Source organism: Penaeus japonicus, unplaced genomic scaffold (assembly GCF_977035675.1).
Source record: "Penaeus japonicus unplaced genomic scaffold, GWHDUDI00000001_assembly GWHDUDI00000001, whole genome shotgun sequence".
In the NCBI taxonomy this organism is placed as follows: Eukaryota; Metazoa; Arthropoda; class Malacostraca; order Decapoda; family Penaeidae; genus Penaeus; species Penaeus japonicus.
In genome coordinates this window covers 6,092,323-6,102,322 of record NW_028234403.1, presented here as the reverse complement: position 1 = coordinate 6,102,322, position 10,000 = coordinate 6,092,323, and the positions used below count along the sequence as shown (strand labels likewise).

At 47.5% G+C, this 10,000-nt stretch overlaps 1 protein-coding gene across 37 annotated transcripts in view; it reads left to right on the top strand.

The window, feature by feature from the left end:
- The window catches only part of da (transcription factor daughterless), a 449,030-nt gene that overhangs the window by 297,641 nt on the left and 141,389 nt on the right, over positions 1–10,000 (top strand). The window contains exon 1 of one of the 37 annotated variants that reach the window (XM_086532638.1): positions 4,017–5,130. The exons of the other annotated variants lie outside the window; for them this stretch is intronic. The gene's annotated coding sequence lies outside the window, so the exon portion shown is untranslated. Of the gene's footprint in view, positions 1–4,016; positions 5,131–10,000 lie in introns of those variants that run through there. 37 annotated transcript variants of the gene reach the window in all.

Sequence of the window (10,000 nt, the reverse complement as noted above, 5' to 3'; positions counted from 1 at the left end):
CGAAGTTATTGATGATAGGCGTTTGGTTGGTAATAGCCGCGGTGCCCACCTTATTGATTAATGGCACCTCAGGCCGCACCTCCATCACTCACTCCTTGGACTGGCCACCTTCAGCTCTCCGCCGACTTCTGCCCTTCCGCTGACCACCTCCTGCAGGCGCCACGACTTCTCCTTCCCTGCTCTTTTCTGCTGATGCCGAGGGGATCTGCCGACGCGGGAGGCATCATTGCAAGATCTCCTCCCTTCTTTAAGCTGCTGCCGAAGGTTCCCGCTGGGTCTCAATGTGCTGAGGAATTTCTCTCGGGATATTTTCTCTACGGATTCTTCGCCGTTGCCCCTTGCCTCCCTTGCCGGTGCGATGATGGACAGTTTTCTCGGAGATCAAAGGTGCGCGCCTTGTAGCGGAGGCTGATGTGCGGTAAGGAGGATGTGGGTGAGCGGCGGCGATGTAGGGTCAGCATTGATTAATGATCTTCGTGGAGGCCACTCACACCTTCCTTCCTCGAGTTCGCTTCAGCCCGTTACCACCTCCGCCTCCGCCGCTGCCGCCGCCGAGGCAGCTGCTCAGGACGTCGCTGCAGAACACGAGCTATCCTCAACAGGAATTCCTATTGTTATGTTAGAATTCTCTTCGGTGACTCTGGCGATAGCTCCTGCCTCACTAACTAAGACTAATAGAAAACAAAAATCGTGGAGTTATTTCCCTGATTCACTAAAGCAAAGCTGTCTCGCACTTTTTCATTTAGTTAATTGCTTATTGTGAGCCGGATATCACCTCAACTTGTAGTTATTGCAGTTCATTCCCCTGCGGCCGCCCGCAACGCCGAGATGTCCACGCCCTTCCAAGTAAAAAGGATTTGCAGTTTTCTCCAGACAAAAGCGCACTGGCATGGGTTCCTCTGTTAGCCATCATGCCGACACAGCCCCTTCCCTTTCTCTCTCCTTTTCTTCTTTTATCTTTCTTTTTTTCTTTCTCACACACATATACATATATGTGCGTGTGTGTGTATTTGTATATATAGTTATATAGTTATATATATATATATATATATATATATGTATATTATATATAATATATATATATATTGATATATATATATGTATATTTATATATATGTATATTTATATATTATATATATTATATATTTATATATATATATGTATATTTATATATATATATATATATATATGTATATTTATATATATATATATATATATGTATATATATATATATATATATATTTATTTATATATATATATATATGTTTGTTTGTTTTATTTTATGTTTTGTGTGTTTACATTTATATGTTTGTGTAATGCGTACAGCACTGAATGTGCAGTTTTTGCCAAGGTAAACTCGTGGTACTTATACCTGTGGTGCACTAGTATTGGTAGTTAAGACAGGTTCCAGACAGGTTTGTCCAGTATGCGTTAGCCTAAGTTTATATGGCTTTGTTTAAGGGTCCACACTGTCTTGTTAGGAAGGTATCTTATGGCAGGCGCTTGAGGTAAATCGTTCTGTTCCTCCTCAGTGCCGGCATTACCTCTTGGATCTCGTGCTTAATTGACGGCCGATCCCGCTAACCTCTTGCGAGATTGCTATTGAATTGCTTTGGTTCCCTTGCAATGATACGCTTTTTGCTTCTGGAGCGGTTGCTCTGGCATTTCCCCCCCTCCTCTCTCTCTCTCTTTCTTTCTCTCTCTCTCTCTCTCTCTCTCTCTCTCTCTCTCTCTCTCTCTCTCTCTCTCTCTCTCTCTCTCTCTCTCTCTTTCTCTCTCTCACTCTCTCTCTCTCTCTCTCTCTCTCTCTCTCTCTCTCTCTATATATATATATATATATATATATATATATATATATATATATATATATATCCTCTCTTTCTCCCCCCCCCCTCCCTCTCCCTTTCCTCGTGTTTCGATTCCCCGCTCGCCGTTTGTCCCCGGATCGTAACGGCGCAAAGTGAGCCAAGTAAATTCACCCAGTGGGAGCACGCATGGAGGGGAGGGGAGGGGGGGGGGTTATTGGGGTGCGCCGTTCTTTGGATAATCTTTGGGGTTGATCTTTCAGCAGTGCCGTTCCTCAGTCGGAAAGACGTTCGTGTCGCATGTTATAAATGGATGCGATCTCATGTGTCCCCATGCGGCAGCGCTGTATTCAGCTCGTGAATATCTGGCCTCGTCCCTTTTTAGTTATGTTTATGTTGCTATAAATGATGATCTTTGAGCGGCTGCCAGGACGCGCTGTCGAATGTGACGTTGCTGTGAAGAGAGGGGAAGGGGATAGGAGATGGGGAGGGTTGGGGTAGAGGGATGGGGCCGGGCTGCAGAGGCTAGGTCTGCTCGTCTCTCTTCCTTTCTTCTCTCTCTTTCTCTCTCTCTTTCTCTCTCTCTCTCTCTCTCTCTCTCTCTCTCTCTCTCTCTCTCTCTCTCTCTCTCTCTCTCTCTCTCTCTCTCTCTCTCTCTCTCTCTCTCTCTCTCTCTTTCTCCTTTTCTCCTTTTCTCTTTCTCCTTCTCTCTCTCTCTCTCTCTCTCTCTCTCTCTCTCTCTCTCTCTCTCTCTCTCTCTCTCTCTCTCTCTCTCTCTCTCTCTCTCTCTCTCTCTCTCTCTCTCTTTCTCCCTCCCTCCCTCCCTCCCTCCCTCCCTCACTCACTCACTCGCTCACTCCCTTCTTCTTTCCCTCTCTAACTCCCTTCTCTCCCTCTCTTACCCTCTCTCTCTCTCTCTCTCTTTCTTTCTCTCTTTCTCTCTTTCTCCCTTCCTTCCTCCCTCACTCACTCACTCACTCCCTTCTACTCTCCCTCACTCACTCCCTTCTCTCTCTCTCACCCTCTCTCTCTCTCTCTCTCTCTCCCTCTGTCTCTCTCTCTCTCTCTCTCTCTCTCTCTCTCTCTCTCTCTCTCTCTCTCTCTCTCTCTCTCTCTCTCTCTCTCTCTCTCTCTCTCTCTGGCCTTTCTTCTTCTTTTTCCCTAAAAAAAACTTCTTGTGTTATTGTTGACACTATTTGAAATGTAGAAAGCCGAAGAATTGCCTAAATCCATCTCAAAGTAAATGCCAGCTCTGAATTTATGGCAGAGTTAAACGTTTGTTAAGTTGAAGATGGATGGAGCGCAGATGTCCATGTAGAAAGCTGGTATGTTTTTCTTTCGTGTTAAGCACTATTGGGTATTTAGCTTAATTCCTAACGCATTGGTTGCTGGTGTATACCTCCGGGTCCTAAGCGTGGTGATGGAACCCACTTTTTCTGCGTTGAAGTTGAAAGGTTTGTTTGTGATGAGCTGATGATGGAGCCTTCTTCCTACTGGTCCTCAGGCGACGCGCGAGTCCCGATGGAACACACTTTTTCTTCCATCGCCCAGACGTATTTGTCAGTTGTGGTACAGCCTCTCCACCCACTCCGGGAGGGATCGAACTGGAACGAAAAATAGGGTTGCCTTTTCTTTACCCTTCATTCTCTTGAAGTCTTGATATTTTGGTTGCGAGTCTCTGGAAGCCTTTGGATGACAGGCTCGGGTTTGTGGCGAGCGACTTTGCCGGTTATTATGTCCTTGCAGCGAAGTTTATGTGACGGGGCGGCAGGGGAGAGCGGCGCGACCCTTTGCACATAGTCAGCGCCTTTAAAAGGTGGCCAACTTTCATCTTACTTGCCGCATATTAACAATCCACCGGACAGCGGCTGATGCTACCGATATAAATTCATATTCTTTAAGGCCTTCGGTCGTCGTGTTAGGGAAGGAAGGGAGGGAGGGAAGGAGGGAGGGAGGGAAGGAAGGCCTGTCGCCGTGCATGGGAATGGCCAGGGGCAGGTACCTTCACCTTGATCCCTGACAAGAGTCCGGATGTGTGATTGTTGAGGCGGAAATTTCTCTCCCACCATAACCAAGAACAGAACGATATAGACCTATAATTACGCCATATTTATGTAAATTTGTGTACCCTGGAGCGTGCAAGCAGAGCGGACTGCTTTATTACACCAACCTCAGACGGGCAGTTAGCGGTGGGGGTGCACTACTTGGGTGCGTTACACTGTCGCCAAACTGCCGGTGACCGCTATATTGCCGGCATATTACACGAGGTAATGCACACCGGACTCTTATACCTAACACACGACCATTACTGTCGCATTCATCATCCCTGCATTTACATGTTTCATCGTAAAGTCCATCGCGCGTATACATGCCTCCACTCAAAAAAGGCCCAAATGTCCACAGATCACCTCGATATCCTTACAATTTAACACAAAGGACGGCGCAAAACACACGCTTCCGCCCTCGCGTAATCGGACCGCATCCCGACTGCTGGACCCGATATTACCGATGCTCGGAAAGAGGGCTCCCAATCCGCGCCGGGACCCTCATAACACACCGCCGGACGCTAATAACGTCACGCTAGACCTGGGAGATTCGGCGTTTATTCTACAGGATCCAGCGGTGCTCCCGTGGCCTTGTAGGGAAGCTGATCAATCTGGGGGTTTAGTGCCGGACCCTGACGACCGCAACCGCAGCTCGCCGCCGCTCCACCCAAACCGCGGAACTCCACCAGGCACGCGAAGGGAACAGGATTATATGTGCATGTCGTTTCACTCCTTTTTCTCTTTATGATCGGAGTTCGGCGATGATTACGTCATCGTAGACAGCAGCCTTTGAGTTCTTTCTCGCCTGTGCTGAAGGAGATTGCATGACGTCAGCCCGTTCCTCGTTCGCAAGTTAGATTCTGAGACTTTTACTGCGGTCATGCTGATAATCATTCAGGTTCTTGCTGTTGCATTGCCCGCGACTTTTTATCTTCATGACTACAGTAACACCTCGACTGTGTTACTGTAATCTGCTGTCCGTTATGGGGAAGGGGGCGCTCACCTGTTAACAGCAGTGTGTTCGTATTTTTGCGGATTATTTTTTAATGTGTTTTTTGAAATAATGAAATATGTGTGTAACGAAAAGGCGGCATGCGTGCGTGACCGTGTATTGATCTGTTGTTACGCTTTTAGCCGGCGACTTTGTCTGTTATGTGAAATTGGCAACACCTCTTTTTACTTGTTTTATATGACAGCTAACAGTATATCTTTCTCTTGCAGGTAAGCAAGCGGGCGATACACAGTGTCTGGAGTAGCGGTAAAATACAGCTCCTCATTGCGTAAGTATATTGTAGCCGATGAAGAAATAGCGGCGGAAATGATCTCAACTCGGTGGTCATCTTGGAAGTACGTTTTGTGCCTGACTTTAAAGAGGAGCTGCCAGCACATGAGTCATTCCGGAACTGCGTCAGTGTTGTTTGGCGATTCCTCTCTCCGCCGTTCGTGACACGAGTTCCCTCCCCACCCCAAAAAAAAAAAAGAGAGGAAAAAATCGCGTAATTATTTTCCCCCTTTCGGCGAGAGTGAGCAGCAGCCTTCCCGTTGATCACACCTTCCGGATCTCCCTCCCCTACCACGTGCAGGCTGGCGCGCGTGTGGGCGTGCACTGTTGTGGGCGGAGTCGTGCCGAAACATGCGGCCGCTCTTAGTTTACCTGCCACCTGTTGGCGGGAACCGTCACCTGTGTCCCCACATACCTGCCACCAGCTCTTGTCTCACTCCCGCCACATGTGCGCTGAGGGACGGCTACTGCTCGCCCACGGAGGGCAGATGCCGAGGGCGTGTTAGGCCCAGTGTAGGCGTAGCAATGCTGGTCGATAGGTTTGCTTGCGTAAAGTTGGCATTGCGTGTAGCATAAATAGCCTTGTTCTGGCTGTACCATTTTTTTTTCTTTTGCCACAGTCAAGTATTCCAAAATTATTTAATTTCTCCAGTCAAGATTGCAAATAATTGAGGAGGAAAAGGGTCGTCCGGCATTGGCCGAGCCGGGCCCCCGCCTGTCCAGAACGACAAGTCGGGAAAGAGCGAGAGAGAAAGGTCGAGAGCGCCAACACGCAGGGCGAAGCAGCGATCATGCCGCCGCCGTTGGGATTGATGGCCGGGGACTGTGTCGGGGATGTAACAAATATTGACCAGTGTTCCACGGCCTCTCTATTGACACGCCATTATGGATTAGCGGCTTAGAGTATACGGGGATTGCGGACGGGGAGGGCAAGGGGGAAGGGAGCGGGAGCGAGAGTGAATCGAGTGCCGGGCTGCAGCATGTGGTGAGATCGTGGTGTAATGCCGCGAAATCTGTATGCAGCCCGGGGTGGGAGAGTGCAGTTGCGGAGTGGGCGAGTGGGCGCGGGGAGGTGAGAGTGGATTCTCAAGAAAAGGAAATTAACGAGGGTGGCTGAAACTGATAGCATGGCCTCGGTTATTTTCTTGTTTTTTCTTCAAGGGCGCCTGTTCAGTCTAGAAGTATCTTAGATGAATGATGAATAAAACTAGCCACTAAATAGTACTAACACGAGTCATAAACATTGGATGATGTTTAAACCTGTAACACGATAGATGGGATGTTATAACAATGCCGCCATGTATTGTTAGGTTTCCAAGTACAAAGCGGTGTATTTATAATCTCAGTGGCATTTGGAGGTTGAGCGTGTGTACAGGATGATCATTTCTATTTGTTATCGCCTTGCCAGATGGGCCATAAATCTTCAGTCTTTTATTGGCAACTTCAGTGCCACATTGCAACCGACGACAACGATATGGTGTTGTGGCTTTACGAAGACATGTATGGTGTCACTTGAAGGACTTGGATGTTTAATGGCTTGCAAGCGGAATTCTTGCTTCGAAAAGAACTTATTTTTTGCTCTGAGGATGGAAAATAGCATTGGAAAACTACATGCAGTAATACATACACTTATACATATTCATTCATTGATGAGTTCAAAATATTACTTAACTGGCGATAGTGCATACATGCATATACACATTACATTCGCTATCCTTCAACGGAGATGAGTAACTATTTCTAGACGAAGTGATTGTAGACACCAAAAAAATGCCGGTCAATGAGCGAGGCCTTACACGATGAACCGAGGGCCATGTCGAGTGCTTAAAGGGTCATAACCTCGTGGGGAGAGGGAAGGAGAGGGGTAGGGGGAGGGGGGGCGTTGGTCCGACGCCTCCGACTCCCTCGGGCCGAGGTAGAATCTTTCCCGCAGAATCGTAAGTCTTGTCTCCGTCGTTAATCTGTGAAGCAATTAAGAAAAAAATTAGTGGACTCCTGCTGTTCTCTTGGTTGGGCCCCACACCCGCTGCCTGCCCGTCTTCCACACAACCCTTCCCGTCCCGCCCCCTCCCCTCTTTCCCCCTCTTGGCCTCCCCCCCCCCCATCTCACCCCCACAACCAGTACTCGTCTGGGAAGGCTTAATATACCGTCTTGCCGGCATTGCCAAAATGCCACTTACCTAAATATCAAGATCTCTCTTCTCTCTCTCTTTCTCTCTCTCTCTTTCTCTCTCTCTCTTTCTCTCTCTTCCTTTCTCTCTCTTCCTTTCTCTCTCTTTCTCTCTCTCTTTCTCTCTCTCTCTCTCTCTTTCTCTCTCTCTCTCTCTCTCTCTCTCTCTCTCTCTCTCTCTTTCTCTCTCTCTCTCTCTCTCTCTCTCTCTCTCTCTCTCTCTCTCCTCTCTCTCCTCTCTCTCTCTCTCTCTCTCTCTCTCTCTCTCTCTCTCTCTCTCTCTCTCTCTCCTCTCTCTCTCTTTCTCTTCTCTCTTCTCTTCTCTCTTCTCTTCTCTCTTCTCTTCTCTCTCTCTCTCTCTCTCTCTCTCTCTCTCTCTCTCTCTCTCTCTCTCTCTCTCTCCTCTCTCTCTCTCTCTCTCTCTCTCTCTCTCCCTCTCTCTCTCTCTCTCTCTCTCTCTCTCTCTCTCTCTCTCTCTCTCTCTCTCTCTCTCTCTCTCTCTCTCTTTCTCTCCTTTCTTTCCCTTCTCTCTCCCTCCTTTCTTTCCCTTCTCTCTCCCTCCTTTCTTTCCCTTCTCCCTCCCTCCTTTATTTCCCTTCTCCCCCCCCCCTCTTTCTCTCTCTCTCACTTTGTGTGTGTATGTTCGTACGTGCGTGCGTGCACACACATCTACTTTACTTGGCATTCGTGTCTTTTTTTTCTCGACAAAGCATGCCTTGCTACCAAGAAATCATCGTGAGGCTTATTTATCCTGTGGGATGTTAGTGATACCGATAATTTATAGACTTGAGTCGCTATTGATCCCTCAGTAAATGCGTCGCTCCTTGTGTGCCATAGAGATTCGCTTAGTATTTCGGTCGAGCCAGAAGGAGGAAAGGATAGCCGGCTTCATGGCCTGCTGGGAATCTTTTCTTTCTCGCCTCCGAAGGGCGCCCCCCATCACGGCTTTTCACTGAAATTTCCGTAACCTCTCCTGAGTATAATCCTCATCGATTTTGTTTCAAGGACGTTTAGGCGCGTTATGGAGTCGAGGGATTTTCGAGGTACGAGAAGTGGAAACGTAAAGTAAAAGTGCGGTGCTGGGAATCATTACAGAAGTCTGGCTAGCCGGGGCGGCAAGTTCTGGCCAAAGTTGGAACAGTAATTCGGTACGATTGCTCACTTAACGGTTGTCGGTGTCCAATATTTCACCCGGGAACACGGGGCCCGTTTCTCCCTTTTATCTATGTTTCTTTGCGGTCTCCTCTGTTTATTTCTTTCTAGGCTTCGTGGACAGTGTTACATGCTTTTTTGGGGGGCAGCTCTGCGTTCCATTTATTCGCTGTGCTGATCACACTGTCCGAGTGATTAATCATACGGATTGTGTCGGTTTATGTTTTTACCCCATTTTTTTTTAATGGAGGGTGTTGGTTATTTTTATGAGGCCTGAAATTATACGGTCGGAGTCAGGTCTTAAGCTTTAGTGTTGAATGTAGATACGCGGTAGATTTATATGGTCTAGGGGAGAAAATTCGCTTTTGTTTCGCTCTGGTCGAGTGTGGCGCTCGAACAGATTTATAGAGAGGAAGGGAAGAGTGCGGTTTTGCTATTTGTAACGGGTGGAGATTATTTAATAATGATATTGTTGTCTTATATGGAGTTAATTTATTGCACTATCGGTGAATGTGTCAAGGGAAACCTGTCGATAGTTCCGAAGGGAAGGACTCTAGTACCTCTGTCCCTATTGCAAGGGGAAGTAACAGAGCCATCGTATTCTTACAGTAGGAAAACCCTCCACTAATTACCTTACAACAGGGCGTAGGCACACCGTAGACTTCCGCTTAAAATGTAGATGGGTAGAAGGTAAGGACTCTCTTACAGCCCTATAAATACCCCGAAGATATGCTTAGAACGGTCATCCACGTCTCGGCATCCATATTGGCTGGGTACTGGAACCAAGTTTTTAAAAATATATTGCATTGGACGACGATGAGACCCATAGTCAAGGATTCTATCGCTGACCGTCTGACGCGCTTTGTTCAATGTTATCCTTAGATTCATCCATGATTTGCCTGGAAACTACGACCATTGATGTGGTGGCAGGGCAAAACACACGCGCACGCACACGTACGCACACACACACACACACACACACACACACACACACACACACACACACACACACACACACACACACACACACACACACACACACACACACACACACACACACACACACACAAATCCTGCTTGACCAGACGGCACGTCGAAATGTAAGTGTCCTGTCATGTCAAGCAAGACGTAGAACGTAGTTGTAGGGTTAACCTTTATATTGTTTAGTATGAGAGACGGCGCAAAGCGTGTGAACGGGCTTGGTGGTCTTAATGGGAATGGCTAGTGCGTAATTTTACGTACGTTCTTAATGATAATAGCCTGAGCGTGTGTGCTCGTGTGTAAGAGGTATAGTGGGAGGTCTCTCTCTCTCTCGTTCTCTCTCTCTCTCTCTCTCTCTCTCTCTCTCTCTCTCTCTCTCTCTCTCTCTCTCTCTCTCTCTCTCTCTCTCTCTCTCTCTCTCTCTCTCTCTTCTCTCTCTCTCTCTCTCTCTCTCTCTCTCTCTCTCTCTCTCTCTCCCCCTCCCTCCCTCCCTCCCTCCCTCCCTCACACATTTTTATTTATTTATTTATTTAATTATTTATATGTATATGAAGTTATATCAAAT